The 16,273-nt window shown below is 48.2% G+C and overlaps 1 protein-coding gene across 1 annotated transcript in view; it reads right to left on the reverse strand.

Annotated features, from left to right (window-relative positions):
* DICER1 (dicer 1, ribonuclease III) overlaps nucleotides 1–7,845 on the reverse strand; it is a 73,319-nt gene extending 65,474 nt beyond the window's left edge. The window contains exon 1 of the mRNA XM_088464380.1: nucleotides 7,545–7,845. The gene's annotated coding sequence lies outside the window, so the exon portion shown is untranslated. The remainder of the gene's footprint in view (nucleotides 1–7,544) is intronic.
* Nucleotides 7,846–16,273: the final 8,428 nt, after the last annotated feature.

Below are 16,273 nucleotides of genomic sequence, written 5' to 3' on the forward strand. Positions count from 1 at the left end.
GTTTGAGATATTGCCCATCAAACCTGAATAAATTTTAAAAAACAAAAAAGTTGGCCATGTGAAACAGCTCCAGTCCAAAAAAGCCTCATACAGGTCAAGGTTCGCTGGAGTCCAGGCACAGGAGTGAAGAGACCACTGTTGCAGTCACTTCACTACAAGCACATCGCAGGGACGGGCTCCTTTTCAGAGCCCCTGTCCCTTTGGATGCTCTGTGAAACATGTGGCCATTATCATCACATACAGCAATGCGATCATGGGTGCTAATATTGGGCCCAGATTGCAATGTGATTGCCCAGATCACACTAAGGGGCCCCTTAGTGACATCTGGCCAGGCTTGCAGTAGATATTAAAATACATCCCAAACAAGGTGTTCGATGGGGTTGAGGTCAGTGCTTTCTGTGAAGGACAGTCAGGGTTCTTGCACATGAAACTCAGCAGGCCATTTATTTTTGATGGCCCTCGCTTTGTGCATGGGGACACGGTCACAATGAAAACAGAAAAAGGATCTTCCCCAAACTCCTGCCACAAAGTTGGTCATTATTGTAAGCTCTAACATTAAGATTTCCCTTCACTGGAACTAAGGGGACAGGCCCAACCATGAAAAACACCCAAAGGACATTATTTCTCCTCCACCAAGCACTGCAGCTAACCGTATGTATTGGGGCAGGGAGCATTCTACGGTCATCCGCCAAACCAGGATTAAATTGTCAGACCGTGAAACACGATTCATCACTCCAGAGAGCCTGTTGCCACTGCTCCAGCATCCAATGGTGCAACACCTCCCCAGCCGACGTTCAGCATTACACATGGTGATCTGAGGCATATGTGCAGCTTATTGGCCATGGGAAGCAAATTCATGAAGCTCCCGACAAACAGTCTTTGTGCTGACGTTGCGTCCAGCGGTAGTTTGGAACTCCATAGTGAAGGTCGCAGCGAAGGCAGACAATTTTTACGCCCTATGCACTTCAGTATTCGGCCACATACTTTTGCCATGTACTATGTATATGTAATTGGCCAAAAGTTCTCCCACACAGAAATTCTCAAAACATGACACTGAGGGTTCTCGAAGACTGGAGGTGGGAAAAACACTTAGGCCTGAATCCAATTAACCCTATTAAACGCAGCCAGCTGCAGTTTTTTTGCCGTTTTATTAAAAGATTTGATCTTATTCTATTTTTTTTTTTTTTTTTTAGCTTTCAGTCTGTATTTGTCTAATGCTATCTAATTTTAGGTGCTGAATCACCTCCAATAATTCCGAATTTAGCCACACTGATTGCCTTCTACTCCTAGAAAATTGTTTTGCCATTTAGTATGGACTTGCAATAGTATTTAAAATATTTTTTCCACTGGCAGAGAGACTTGGATGCAGTATGTCACATCATTAACTAATATAACCTATGTGTAAACTACTGGGGTCAATAATGGATATTGATGGAATGACCAGGACAGAAACTATTACATGTTGATATCCAAGTGCTTTTCTGGTACGCATTCTATTTATTACCATGCAAATTATTTTCTAAAAAAAAAGTACTATACTATATACGTGTCTCATATGGCTCTGATTGAGCCCCTCCCATAAAAGTTTCCAGCCATTTGAATCCCAGGCTCACCCCACCACGTGAACTACAGATAAGCTGTAAAGTTTTTATATTTGGTACGCACATTTATTCTTCGAGCACGTGCACTTTTTCAAAATATACTACACTATCAGGCGCAGATTCTTTCCAACTTCCCCTTTCCAGATAGAGAGAGAAAAATTATATATATTAGCTGCACTACTGAACATTTTATTAACACAAATCATGTTTTAATCACTATTCCCCAAAGCCCACTCGCCTGTATTTAAGAAATATCCCCTGACCCATTAAATAGCGTCCAGTAGTGTCACCCACAAGCCAGGGTGATTCCATGTATTGGCATTGCTGTCGCCAGCATTGCCAATACAAGTCTCATCTGGCTCATGGAAGGACGGATCTTGCCAAGTTCCTTCTGAACAGGACAGACTTAGAATGTTCATTCTAGCAGCCTGCACCCGTCACGACCCGTGCAGTTCCTCTTTCCTGCCTAGTATGACGCTCCCTGCTCTGGTGCTTCTAGCACACTCAGCCGATGCAACAAACTGCTGATACAGACCAGAGTGTGCTAGAAGCACCAGAGCAGAGAGCAGCACAGCCAGACAGGAAAGAGAAACTGCACAGGGTTGTGACAATTGCACGGTGCTAGAATGAACACTACAGACTTATGAAAAAAAATGTGGATCTGCATGTGTGCTGTATGTAAAAACTCAACATGTGCACCCATGCAGAGGTCTGACCGACTCAGAATAAGCCCCTATATGGGGATACTGCAGAAGCACATTACTGATTCATTAAGTAGAACTGGATCACAGCAAAATTGTAGAATATCTAATTAAAATTTACTATAATATATACACAACCACAAACAGGAACGTACCAGAATGAACAACAGTATAAAGATTGACTGGGCCTTCCCTACTTCCTTGTGTTGGACCATGTCCTTACATTACACCGTGCCCTTATCAGAACAAATGCACTTTTCAGACAGCTGCCAGGAAAAGAAAAAAAAACCTTGCAGACCTTAAATAAATAAAACAAAGTGATAATAAAACTCATTAATAGGTAACATTGAACCTTTGACTGCCGTTTCCAGTGATCCCACGTGCCATACCTTTCACGCAATGCAGTCAGGTTTCAAGCTCTGAAAGGGACTCACTCTGGGAGTTTGAAACGTACGGGGTAAGTCGCTGAAGACATTTATTTTGCTACTATGGGGCATATTCAATATGGGGCGAAAAGTCCGTCTGGGGCGATGACGTCATTTTCGCCTGTTTCAATTGTCCCCATATTCACTTACAAAGAATTTTCACCGGTGCGAAAAGTCTTTGTTAAAAAATGGGGATGAGTTTTCTCCATGTAATACATGGCGAAAAAAAGTGCAGAATTGGGGTTTTGGGGTGTAGAAAAAAAAAAAAAAAAAAAAAAGTAGCTTGCAGTCTTTTTAATGTCCCTTAAAAGAAATCTGTGTCAAGAAAAAAAAAAAAATCCTCTGGACATCCCAAAAATTTCACTTTCATTTTGGGGGTGAAAAATATAATATTGGGGAACAAAGCTTTAAACTAGCGACATTGATTCACGGGGGGTCCCCAAGTATGCTGCAGCTGTTTTCTAGAATGCGGCTGGAAGGGGCAGGTGGATTTTTGAATTTTTAAAAATGACTTTAGGGACTTAAAAATATGCTTGCACCCATTTTCATGTACCCCAACTTTGATGGGACTAGTTATTTTTCCCCCACCCTAAAAAAACCTAAGTGCTAATCTTCACCATTTCTTCTAAAGCCGCATTTATGCACCTGCCGCGGCTATTAAAAACCCTGACTACCTTCAGCAGGCCCAATCGGGGGTACCCATAGTAATCCCCCATGTCAGGACATCTTTTGGGTGGTGACAGCATGATTTCCCCAAAAACTGACAGGACTTTTTGCTACTTACCTTCGCCCCCCCCAAGTCCCGTTTTCGCTAGATCCTATTTGAAAACGGGGATACTGCGTCCGTCGTCAGAAGGACCCTGTCCGCAATCCCAAAGGAGGTGCCTCTTGTTTAGGTGAGCTTTCCGCAGCCACCAGGCCAGAGAGAGACAAACCTCCGGGGAAAGCACTTCTCTTACCCCAGTGGACGTGGAGGTCAGACACCAGCACTGGGCGAACTGGAGAAGCCGGCCTCCAACTCTGGGGTCCCCCGAGAGGAGGCCCGTCCCGTGAGGCTGAAGGCTTATAGTCCAACTTGGGAGTAGGACGTCTTGTACTCCAAGTCTACTGACTGTCTTGGAAAGCTATATTTTAGACTTACCCTGGCCTCACAGAGCCGAAAAGACGAAGCCCCAGACCCCGATGGGACTGTAGCCGATGGCAGACACGCAGACGTAGCTGCTGCCTGCGGGGCCACAATTGTGTCCAGATGAGGGCCAAATAGGACCTATCCCGTAAAAGGCAAAGCATTCCAAATGGAATCTGCGTCTGCTTTCCAAAAGCGCAACCACAGGGAGCGGCGAGCCGCTACTGCTGCCGAGCCGCTACTGCTGCCGAGGAGATTCTGGAAAGGAGTAGGCAATATGTAAGACTGTCTCATTATGAATGTGGCTAAGTCTCTGAGAATTTGCCACTATCCACCTGCTCTGCTGGAGAGTCAGTGTGCAGAGATCCAGTTACCTACCCAGCGCTCCATGGCTCTGGCCCCCCAGCACACGGCCATAGCCGGCCTGGAAGCCCCTCCAGTAAGGGAATAATTTAGATTTTAAATATATTTGCACCTTGCAATGTGTAACCTCCTTCAAGGAGGACCTGGAGGGCACATAGCACTCCCTCACAAGGCGTGTAACATGAGAATCTACCCGTAAAGGCAACTCCCATTCGGAAAAATAGTTATCCGCAAAGGGTTATGCAAAAAGTCAACCGTTTTAGAGGCTGGAACAGCTTACCCGGATTTTCCACGCCTCATCTAAATGATCCACCTGATCAGATAGAGGAATTACAGTGGCAACACCCTTATCCTTAAAGGCATAATTGGATTTAGCCACGGGGGATATGTAATAACCAAAGCCGCACGGACTGCCCGTATAAGGCCAGGTATATAGACTTTAGACCCAGACTACACCTCCTTTGCACTAAGGGGCTTGTGTCTGAAAAAGTCAATAATGTCACCGTCATCAGACGTCATGTCCTTACCCGTCTGAGACCCGAAAGGCCATTTAGAAGGCCGAAATGGTGACTCCCCCTGTAAAACGTCCATCAGGTGCTATACCATTTGGACAATAAATTCACCTACACAGGCTCCTGCGAGACCTGGGGGGGCGAAAAACAGGATACACTGGGGTACCATCAACTGTCCAGGGACCCCTGCATGTGATGAGACCACCACTCGCTGCGATAACCCCTATGGGGAAACGCAGGGGGCGTTGCCCACAAGGGCTGTAAGCATCTTAGCCAGCCGAAGGCGGTCCCCTTTTTGTGCAGGCACAGTGACAGAAGTGGGGCGTGATATATAATACAACATGCCCTCCATAAACCCTCAGCGTCTACATATCCCTCCGTAACTGCACATGATATCAGTACATTATAGCTGGAAGAGGATATCATCGTTCACTTTCAGACATGAGGAATGTGAACGGAGCGTATGTGACTTCCCACACAGAAAAACCACGTTTACTGTGAGGTAATAAACACCCTGCAACACCGCACCGCAAGGGCTGTAGCAGAAGAACAGGGATAGGAAAAAGGCTGACAGTCAGAAATGAAAGTACAGGCAAACAGCGCTAGCATTTAAGTCACATACAATGCACAGAGATCAACTACACAGACTCGTAGGAAACAGTGCTGCATACACTGACCTTAATTGAAGGAGAGGTATGCGGGGGACCAAAAAGGACTGTTACCGGCGGATGCCCACCGCGGGACCCCGCCGCTTACCTTGTCCCCCGTGCATCCGGCCACTGTCCAGGTAGCCGGGGTCACCGCTAGCTGTGACCCCAGCTACCAACCAGCATCCCCGGATTGCTACCGGCGTTCTGCTACCGGCGGGGTGTAGGAGTGACAGCATGGACGTCAATACTGACTGTCCTATGCTGGAGCACTCTAGTTGTGCAGCCACAGCTGCGAAGAAATCTTCAGGGGCCTTGAAAAGACCCCCCTCTGTACGGTGCGACTGGTCCGGCCAGGCACCGACGAAAACTGAGTGGCCTGAGGCTCGGGGGCAGGGTATAGGAGAGGGACCCCAGTGCATCCTGGGAGGCTGAAAATTTAACTCTGTGGTGCCTGGATGTCTGCCGCCAACGCCTATACCCCAAGGTATCCTGTGGATACCCTATGGACCCTGCAGTAGAAAATGTCGTGGTCCAAAGGTGCGTACACACGTAACGATTTGTGTATGCAACGATTTCCCTTCAGATTTTCCCTTGAAAAAACTAACGATTTTGTATAATGAAATAAACGATTTTGTCAACGATTTCATCAACGATGAACGATATTGTTAGCATGCATACAGTGAATGGCCATCGCTCATTGTTGATTCTGTAAACTATGAACGAATTCACTAACGAAATAGTCATGTAGTACAGTCAGAATGGACGATGAACGATAACTACAAACGGCAGCGCGCATTGGTAGTTATCGTTCATCGTTTTGGGACAGAAACTGGACAATTTTTTTAACGACTGAACGATATCGTCCCGTGTGTATGCACCTTAAGTCTTAATGGTTAAACCCTATATATGTGGCTAACTCAAGCACAATATTTAACCACAGCAACTAATGTAGTCTAATTGTTTCACTCTATTGAAATGGCCAAGATTAGACAAATTAAAATGTACACTAGTGTTTAGGGTGATTTCAAATATAGGGCTCGATTCTATTGATCGCGAAGAAAAAAGCACCTGGAGGGAGCTCCCGGTGTTATTAAATTCAGCGCGCTGTTAAGGGCAGAAATCCGACAAATGTACAGGCGCAATGCGGTTTTCAGCCCTTAGTGCAGGGAAAACAGCATCGCGATGGGAAGTTTAGTTGGAGAATGCCCGTTCTCGCTACTAAACACCCTGTTTAAGGCACGATGGGCGGGAGAACGGGCATTCCCGGGAGCTCCCTCCCGGCACTATTTACTTTGCGATCAATTGAATCGAGCCCAAAGTAGCTAGTTATGAATATCAATTAACTGATGAGCTAAAGGAGGGGTTTCCTTCTTTTCTCTCTGCATGCTAAACACGCATTAATAAAACATGAACTCAAGTCTGGTAGCAGTAATTTGGTATAGATGAGTTCATGTTTATGATGCCATTGTAGTAGATCCTGGTGTAACTCTGATTTTTTGGTATATACCTTCTCAGCCAAGCTCTTGAGATGAACAGGTTGAAGTCCTATTGGCTAGTTCATTGTACCCATTGCTAATTGAGCATCATCCACATGCCAGCACTAGCACCTGGCTGGCATCTTCCACATTTCAGCACCATTCTTGCACCTTCCACATCCCAGCACCAGCCTGGCACCTTCCCAATCCCAGTAAGGCATAACCCACATGCCAGCACTAGCACCAACTGCCACCTTCCACAACCCAGCACCAGCCTGGCATCTGCCACATGCATGCACCAGCCTGGCATCTGCCACATGCATGCACCAGCCTGGCATCTGCCACATTTCAGCACCATTCTTGCACCTTCCACATCCCAGCACAAGCCTGGCATCTTACACAAGCCAGTACCAGTTTGGCACCTTCCACATTCCAGCACCAGCCTGGCACCTTCCCAATCCCAGTAAGGCATAACCCACATGCCAGCACTAGCACCAACTGCCACCTTCCACAACCCAGCACCAGCCTGGCATCTGCCACATTCCAGCACCTTCCAAATTATAGCCTGGCTATTTGCCCACCACCAGCTTGCCACATGCCGGCACAGAGCAGCAGGGGGGAGAGATACGGGGTGACTATGTATAGGAGGATAGATGTCTGACACATGCACGGACACGGGGAGACGTCTTACCCGCGGGGTGAGGGGGCTGCCGGGGCCGGGTTGATCTCATGAGCCCCCGGGGACGTGCTCAGCACTGCGGGACTATGAGGCCTCCCGCCAGGCTCCTCTCCCGGGCTGCCCGCTCGGGGTCTCCTGGGCTCGGGGTCTGCGGGAAGAGCACGGGCCGAGCACCGGCCACCGCCAAGGGAGCTTTGTCTGACGTCACGGTCATGTGACCGGGGCCTGTAGGAAGAGGCGGAGCTACGCGAGGAAGTCGTACGTAGAGAAGCCGAGGTGTGTACACCCAGGCGCCCGCAGCATGGCCCCCACAGGCCGCCCACATCTACCCGACCACCGCAGTAATCACTACACTGCCTGTAACCGACACCCAGCGACCTCCATGTTCCTCATTCATATATGCACTAACCTGCATCCCCTTCACCCATCTACCTGCACCGCCCCCTCTCATTCATCTATCGTGCACCGCCCTCCCCTCATTCATCTACCGTGCACCGCCCTCCCCCTTATTCATCTACCGTGCACCGCCCTCCCCCTTATTCATCTACCGTGCACCGCCCCCCCTCTCATTCATCTACCGTGCACCGCCCCCCCTCATTCATCTACCCCCCCTCATTCATCTACCGTGCACCGCCCTCCCCTCATTCATCTACCGTGCACCCTTGCTTGCATTCACCTACATTGCACTGCCATCTAACTGCCCTGGCTTGCCTTCACGTACTGTATAATGCACTGTCATCCAGCTGCTGCCTGCTTGCATTTTCCTACACTACACTCCAATTACTCCTTCCTTCCATTGTCCTGTATTACCCCTCACCTCATGTCAAGTCAGATCTTTGAGTGCTTGAGCACCCTCTATATTTGACCTGCTGCAGCCACTGACCATGTCTGAGTTCGGCATTTTCCAGTCTTACTGGAGAGATAGAATGAGTACCTCCGCACATTTAATAAAAGTTGTCTCCTTGTAAGGATGGACATCGGAAGCCAGGCATTGAATAATTGTTTCCGACATCAAATCATGCGATGCGATGGCAACTCGCCGTCGCATCACAACATTTCGATACTATAACCATCGCAATGGTTATAGTACCATGCGAAAAGGGGACTGGGCCTGTGGGAACAAAGGCGGAGCATCGCAAAACATCCCCGCCCATGTCACTTTGGGGGCGTGCCCAGCATCCCCAAGATTTTGGGCTGCCCCCAGGCTTCTATACAGAGAATGCGCTCGCATCTATTCTGCTGCACACCCTCTGCTATGCAGAGCAGGGGTGTGTGCTCCCCCTCCACAGCCAGCCATGGGATGGGCATTGGCAAGCTGCATCCGATGGCTGACAATCATTACATTTCCGGTATTCAATGAATCAGAAACATCGATGGTTGCTAACCATCGGCTTCCGATGTCCATCACTATATCATGATAACATTAATTTCCAGCAATGTCTAGTAAACTTAGGCCCTCATTCAGAGCCGTACGCTCTGAGCAGAGCGCACGCTCTGAGCAGAGCGCACGCTCTGAATGAGGGCCAGGCTCCATTTTCATGAAGCGTCCTCCTGGACGCTCGTATAGCTGTGGGTCCATCGAAATTGCGAGCCGGAGCCTGCGGTTGAGGTTTTCAACCGCAAGCTCCGGAGTGATTTTGGCTCTATCAGAGCCAAAATCACTCCCACTGACATCACTAGTGATGTCAGTGGGCCGGCTTCTGACGGGAGGCGTTCCCGTGGGAACGCCCCTGTCAGGGAGGCACGCCCACCAAAGAGGGCGTGCTGTCAATCAACATTGACAGCACGCCCCCTTTGATCGGACACAACGAGCGAAGGACTTTCCTTCGCTCGTCGCCTCTGGCGCATGCGCACGACGGAGCTCCCTCCGTCGTGCGCATGCTCAGTGCATAACCGACCCACTTGCGAGCGGACAGCCGCTCGCGAGTGGGTCTGAATCAGGCCCTTAGACCACATCACAGCTCAAAATATTGTTTACCAATAACGACCAAATGCTGGCTGGCTAAACTGAGCAACAGAGCAGCAGCACAAACACAATGACAATTTAATTTAGCACGTCTATGAAACATTGCCACACAGTAGTGGCAGACAGGATGTCAGTTTAATAAACTATACGACCACATAGAAACCAAGAATGTTTTAATTAATCAAGAACTAGATCAAACGCACAAGGGCAGTACAGGGAAATGGAGGTGGAATATGTATGTAGTGGAAGGTAGGTAAATCATTGGTTGGGTAATTGATTGATTTTAAGGCTTTGAGGAATACAATGTTGTTAATATCGCCAAGGATTCCTGACAAGCTTGCCAAACTACTCACCTTCCTACTTGAGTAACAACCCTTGTTGTACATTTATGAGGTGCACCTGATAGCCTGGGGAAAATTTATTAAGGTCCATGTTTGCCCGAGATTGCCTTCCCGGGTGTATTTGCCCATTTTTTTCAAACTTTGAGGTTTAGAAATCATGATTTTCTCTGCAAACAGATGAAATAACAAATAGAACTAAATACACCATCGGCCAAACTCATTAGCTAAGAATACAACATGGGAATTTACAAAGAATCGTGATTTTAATCACAGGTGTAAATTAAGCAACCTCAGTCCAAAATAGAATTTTAAAACATACCCCCTCCTGACCAGAGTGCTTAGCAAAAACATACACTTATAAGTGTGATTCCTGTATGTTTCTGCCTGTTATAAAGAAAACAGTTAAAATTAAAAAAAAAAATGGTGTGGGGTCCCCCCTAAGCATAACAAGCACTGGACTTTTTGACTCACCCAATAAAGGGGTCCTTCCTCTCCTGGGTACCCCAGGCCTGGGATGAAGCCCAGGGATATCCTCTGCACCCCTGGTCGGTGGTGCAGACGCTACAAGTACTAGCATGCAGGGCACTAGGGGCCTGCTGGCAGCGCTATCCTTCCTGTAAAAAATCTTTTAAAAAAATTACACACGCACCATAGGTTTTATAATCTTTTGCTTCCCCTGGGATCCCCGGTCTAGGCTGAGTAGTGTGGGGTGAGACTGCTTTAGCCAGGGGACCCCATGAAGCGGGTAAACCCCTGGTTTACTAATCTAGCCTGGTGCTTGTTGTAAAAATACAGGTAATCCCACGGGAATCGGTATGAAATACTGACGGCTTCTCACACCGACAAAGGAAGCCCGAAGGGAGGACATCCCGTCAGCGGCCGGTAAGTACTCTAATCGTCCCCTCTCCCGCCCCCTAACCCTCCCTTGGTGGTGCCTACACTTAAAACAACCGGGGTAGTGCCTATCCCTAACCTCCTCCCGGGGGTGCCTTACCCCCCCTTCCCTTATCCTAACCCACCGGTGGGGGTGCCTAAGTCCCCCCGGGGATGTCTAACCCCCCCTTCCCCTACCCTAACCCTCCCAGTGGGGGTGCCTAACCCTAAGTCCACCGGGCATGTCTAACCCCTCCCCTTCCCCTATCCTAACCCTCCCAGTGGGGGGGCCTAACCCTAAGTCCCCCTGGGGATGTCTAAAACGAACCCCCCCCCTGCACTACAACCTAAAGGTGCGTACACACGGTACGATCAGTTAGCGATAATGATATCGCTGACTGATCGTCCTGCACCTTCCCGGAGTGCTGGATGATCGATCACCACCAATGATCACGGGTCCTTATAGTAACCTGGTATCGACCAGGTTGGCCTGCATGCACGGGCAATGGATGATATCATTATCGTTCATACGTGCCCGCGCATCATAGGTCGTTGGTGGGCTGGAAGGGACAAAAAAATGCACGATATCAACGATACCGATATGATCGTTACCGTTCATTTCGAGCACTTTAATCATCTCATGTATATGCACTATTACTATCCCCAGCTTATAACGTCCGGGCGTCGGGAATTCGGCATGGGGCTAAAGATAGGCATCAGCATTTTGACGCCTAACTTTTGTCCCGGGTCGGTCTTCCGCTGTCGGGATTCTGCCGGCCACATCCCATCCCATGCTGGTTCTTTAAAATGGGGCGCCCCTACATTTTTTGTCCGCTGTATTTTTTGAACCAGCACCAGCTCAAAGAGGCCGTCGTAATCCACAGCATATAGGCCAACAAACTTTTGGCCTCACTGGACATTAGGGATGCATATCTTCACGTTCTGATTTGGGCAAGTTATCATTCTCTACTCCATTTTGCAGTTGGATCACTGTCAATTCCAGGCATAATCATTTGCTATAGCCACAGTTCCGCTTGTTTTCACCATGTCAGTAATGGCGAGCTTGCTGCACAAGGAATGTATCACGATTTATTTGCTAAACAATATAGAAACATGCAGCTTGCATGTATCCCACTGATATGTGCAGTCTGCATGTTTGGGTGTGTTTGGCTGTCTCAGAACACAGGTAGGAAACACAGGGCCTGATTCAGAGCCGGACGCTATTTGCGCTCGCTCGTTCAGAAAAACGGGGTGGCTATTCAAATGAACCGTTCGCTCTTTGCGGTCTGTTCACGCCTCTAGGTCTGAATGAGCGAACAAAACTTGCGGTCGTTTTTTGGGAAACTACGCCCCCTGGCCGCTCGCATCCTACGTCATGTCCGCTATTTATTAGATTAATCGAGTACATCGACCAGCGTATGAACTGCTCGCTATTCTTGTGGTTGGTTTTTCCTACCGCAATCTTGCGAGCAGTTCTGACTATAAAATAACCCAGTGACGTGGTCACTGACGCTGCTGTATTAATTATGCACACTCATAAAACGCCCGTTTTGACCTTTAAGCACGCCTGCGTTCTGATCTCCACTCCCCGTTTTCAAGCACCTGTTGCCACCCAAATACGCCTCCTCCTGTCACTCAAAATAGCAGGCATTCGCTATTTAGTGAACAAACGATTTTCGGCCGCACTGACTGGTTCGCGCATGCGTATTACGATCCGTACACATGCGCAGTTGTGCAAACATCGCTCAGAACGAACGAGCGGCCGCTTACGAGCGGCTCTGAATCAGGCCCACAATCCCATACACGATTCTTGGTAAGTTTGAATGTTTCAGCTGACAAAAGTCTCCCATGTTCTTGTGATGCTGTGTGTGTTTAAACTCAGGCAATCTCTGACCAGACACGATTCTTAGTAAATTTACCCCTCTGAATATGAGAGGAAATAGTTCAGAGGCCTGAGGGCAGTACAGGGAAATGGAGGCGGAGGATGTAGTGGGAGAAGGTAAAACATTGATTGATTGATTGATTGATTAAGAAAATGTAATTTGAGATGTGGCCTCACGAGATCTGTTTTTCAGCAAGAAGAGAGAAGGCCATAAAATAACACAACCTTGTTTAGCCGATTTCTCATGAAGGCTGATTTGGCCTCGCAGTTGCAAAGGCACCTCGATCACATGGTTAAAGTGTATCAGATCACAGCTGGATCCTGGATTATGAGAAGTCTCAACTAATCCCTTGTCAGCGTCTTCAGTTTCTGCGGGTGGTCTTTGACACCTCTCCAGAGAGTTTACTTATCGGAGTCCAAAGCTCAGACCCTATAGACTTTGATCGTGTTGCGCGTGAAGTTGTTGGGCACAATGGTCTCCACCTTTGAGACCATTCAGTATTCCAGATTCCACTCTCAGGAATTTCAGTTGGAGATTCTCCAATCTTACTGGTAAGTCCGTGGTCTTTGCCCGTCAGGGCGCTCTGGCATGGGCCATCCGGTGGCAGTGCTGGAGTATGGAGACTGGCATGGGGTGTATCTGATGGTTCCTTGTTGGTAGGCCGTACCAGCATGGGAGTGTTGCACAGTGTTCCCAAGCTGCAGTTCTATGGGCGCCGCCATCTTGCATTGGGCCATGTGACCTAGGGCACCAATCTCCTAAAGGTCAGCTGTTCTGTCTGGCCAATCACGCTCTGCTGTTGAGGATTTAAGGGAGTTCACAGCTTCCTTACTTTGCCAGTGCAAAATGTATCAGCCGAGTCTGGTCACGCTTATCTGATCTCCTCTAAGCAGCTGACTTCGGTTTTGCCTGCTGGTTCCAGGCAGCCTCAGGATTCCCAGCACCTACCAGCAACTCCTCCTTCCGCTACTGTTGTAATCCCACTCACCAGCCAGACTACCTTCTTACCGCATCGACCCCTGACTACAGTTTGTTCCCCTCTGGACATCCAAAAGACAAACCATGTAGCTACTGCGCAAGGTGGAATTTGATACTAAATATCTATATAAAATCGTATATTCTGCTCTCTGATGGAATGTATAGGAGACTTGTTGATTGTAAAATCCCTAATTTTTTGTTCAATAAAACACACATGTATTATAAAACAAAAAATGACCACAATCAGATTAACATGCGATAATTGTAACTATATGTATATCAGTATCTGTTAGATACTAAAACTTGTTAACATGTATCAACTGAATTGGGATCACAATTACTGAGTATATATTGAAACAAAATTAAATAAAGAAATAAATGAATGCTGAAAAGATGCTGGCGTCCCAGCTCCGATTCATATGAATGTATAGAATAACTCTGTCTCTGAGTAACCAATGTATATAGATACAATGAGCGTGGCCACGCTACTAATATACATACAGTCCAGTGGAAAGATGTTAAAAATCACGGCAGGCAGTTTCCAAGTAGGTATGCACGTGGATATAGCGGGATGCGGTGGTAGCCACTAACTGTGCAAACCGGGAGTGCTGAGTGGTGAGTTCTCCTATTCCTCCAGCATCAGCTGGGGACGAGCAGCTGATCGGCAAATCACCGCTGAGTGTGTGACGTGTAGGGCTTGCTGGGCAATAAGTCCTCCAGTGACTCCTGTCCCAGACACGTCTAGGGTGTAGCGACTCCGGCCGCTGACTGAGTAATGAACAGGGCTTGCTGGGCAAGTTGTGCTTCAGCTTCTCCAGCGGTAAAACTTGCCTCTATTAGCCGTTGCTGCGTCCTCATGTAACAGGACAATTCCCAAGGTGATGAATGGATGAACTTGGGCTAAAGATGGTACCTCTAATAACGATTTCCTGGATCTTCTGGAATGCACTGAAAAGGCACTGGTCAACGCGTTTCGTCCTATACTTGATTAGGACTTTTTCAAGACTGGAGAAGCTGAAGCACAACTTGCCCAGCAAGTTGTGCTTCTGTGTCCCCTCCTGTATCCACCCCAGGTCCACAAAAAAAAACAGCCCCTGACATCCTCTCAGTTCCTCATTCTGTCCGGCAGCACTCATCATCTCTCCATTGGTGGCTGCTTTCCAATCATCTCCTTCAGGGACAGTACTTAAGCTGGGTTCATACCTGCAAGACACAGTATATCTGCATATGATGGTTGTTCATATACACTGAACAACCATCACTGCCATCTAAAGATATATCTGTTTATAGGACCATATATATTCACCAGGGACCCCCACAAGGAGGTTTGGACTTAACTACATCCGACACGCAGGTCGCAGCCCTCAGACTCAGGGCCTGATTCAGAGCCACTCGTAAGCGGCTGCTCGTTCGCTCCAAGCGATGTTCGCACATCTGCGCATGCGTATGGGTCATAATGCGCATGCGCCAACCAGTCAGTGCGATCGGAAATCGAGCGCTCGCAAAATAGCGAGTGCCTGCTAATTTGAGTGACAGGATGAGGCGTATGTGGGTGGTAACAGGGGAAGGTGCTTGAAAACGGGGAGTGGAGATCCGAACGCAGGCGTGCTTAAAGGTCAAAACGGGCATTTTATGGGTGTGCATAATTAACACAGCAGCGTCATCGACCACGTCATTTGGTTGTCTCTTAGCCTGAACTGTTCGCATGATTGCGGTGGGAAAATCCTACCACAAGCACTGCGAGCAGTTCAGATGCCTTTCGATGTACTCGATTAATCAAATAAATAGCGGAGATGAAGTAGGATGCGAGCGGCCAGGGGGCGTCTTTACAAAATAGCGAGCGCATGTTTCATTCGCTCGCTCAGACATAGAGGCGTCAACAGACCGCAAAGAGCGAGCGCTCAATTTAAATAGCCACCCCTTTTTCTGAACGAACGAGCGCAAAGAGCGTCTTCTCTGAATCAGGCCCTTAGTTCCCTAATACAGGTGCTGGTGTACTCTGGATTGGAGTGGAGTATGATGAAGACATACAGCTGGATCATAACCAAATGGACAAAACAGTACCAGGGAGCAGACAAATGCAGGTCACGGAGGATAGCCAAGGTGAAAACCAGAATACAAAGTGATTTACCAGGGAGGAGACAGAAGCAGGTCACAAACAAAGCCAAGGTCAGGAAGGAGCAGCAGTAATTACTGGGAATGCTTGAGTCTTCCTTATATAGGAGGAGGCTAAAATTGCTGCCTCCTGTGACCTCACTTAGGGGTGTGCTTGGCCCTTTAAATCCTCCTGCATGTCGGCGCACACACCGCTAGGGGGAACTGCTGCTCCCTGCCCATACAGCCACATCGGCACGGTGGGGATAAACTGGGAGCAGGACATTAGCAGCGGGTGTCGGAGACTCCCTGCCCGCTGCCAACCAGGACCCCAGTGATGCCGAACCCAGTAAGTAACGCCCGGTGTTCAGCACAGTGTGACAGACATATCGCTGGTACACACTGGCCGATGCACACACAATATATCTGCCGTATGTGCCCAGCATTAGTCCCACTGGTTTGGATCATTGTGACCAAGGACGTGAGTCTCCTAGGTTGGGGTACCGTCACATTACTTTTTCAGCTTTAGAGTCTTCGATCACCGTCGGAGATGGCTTTTCCAATCAACATGCTCAGACTACAAGTCATCTTTCTGACTCTTTTGGG

Source organism: Taudactylus pleione, unplaced genomic scaffold (assembly GCF_031769625.1).
Source record: "Taudactylus pleione unplaced genomic scaffold, aTauple2 ptg001661l, whole genome shotgun sequence".
NCBI classification, from domain to species: domain Eukaryota; kingdom Metazoa; phylum Chordata; class Amphibia; order Anura; family Myobatrachidae; genus Taudactylus; species Taudactylus pleione.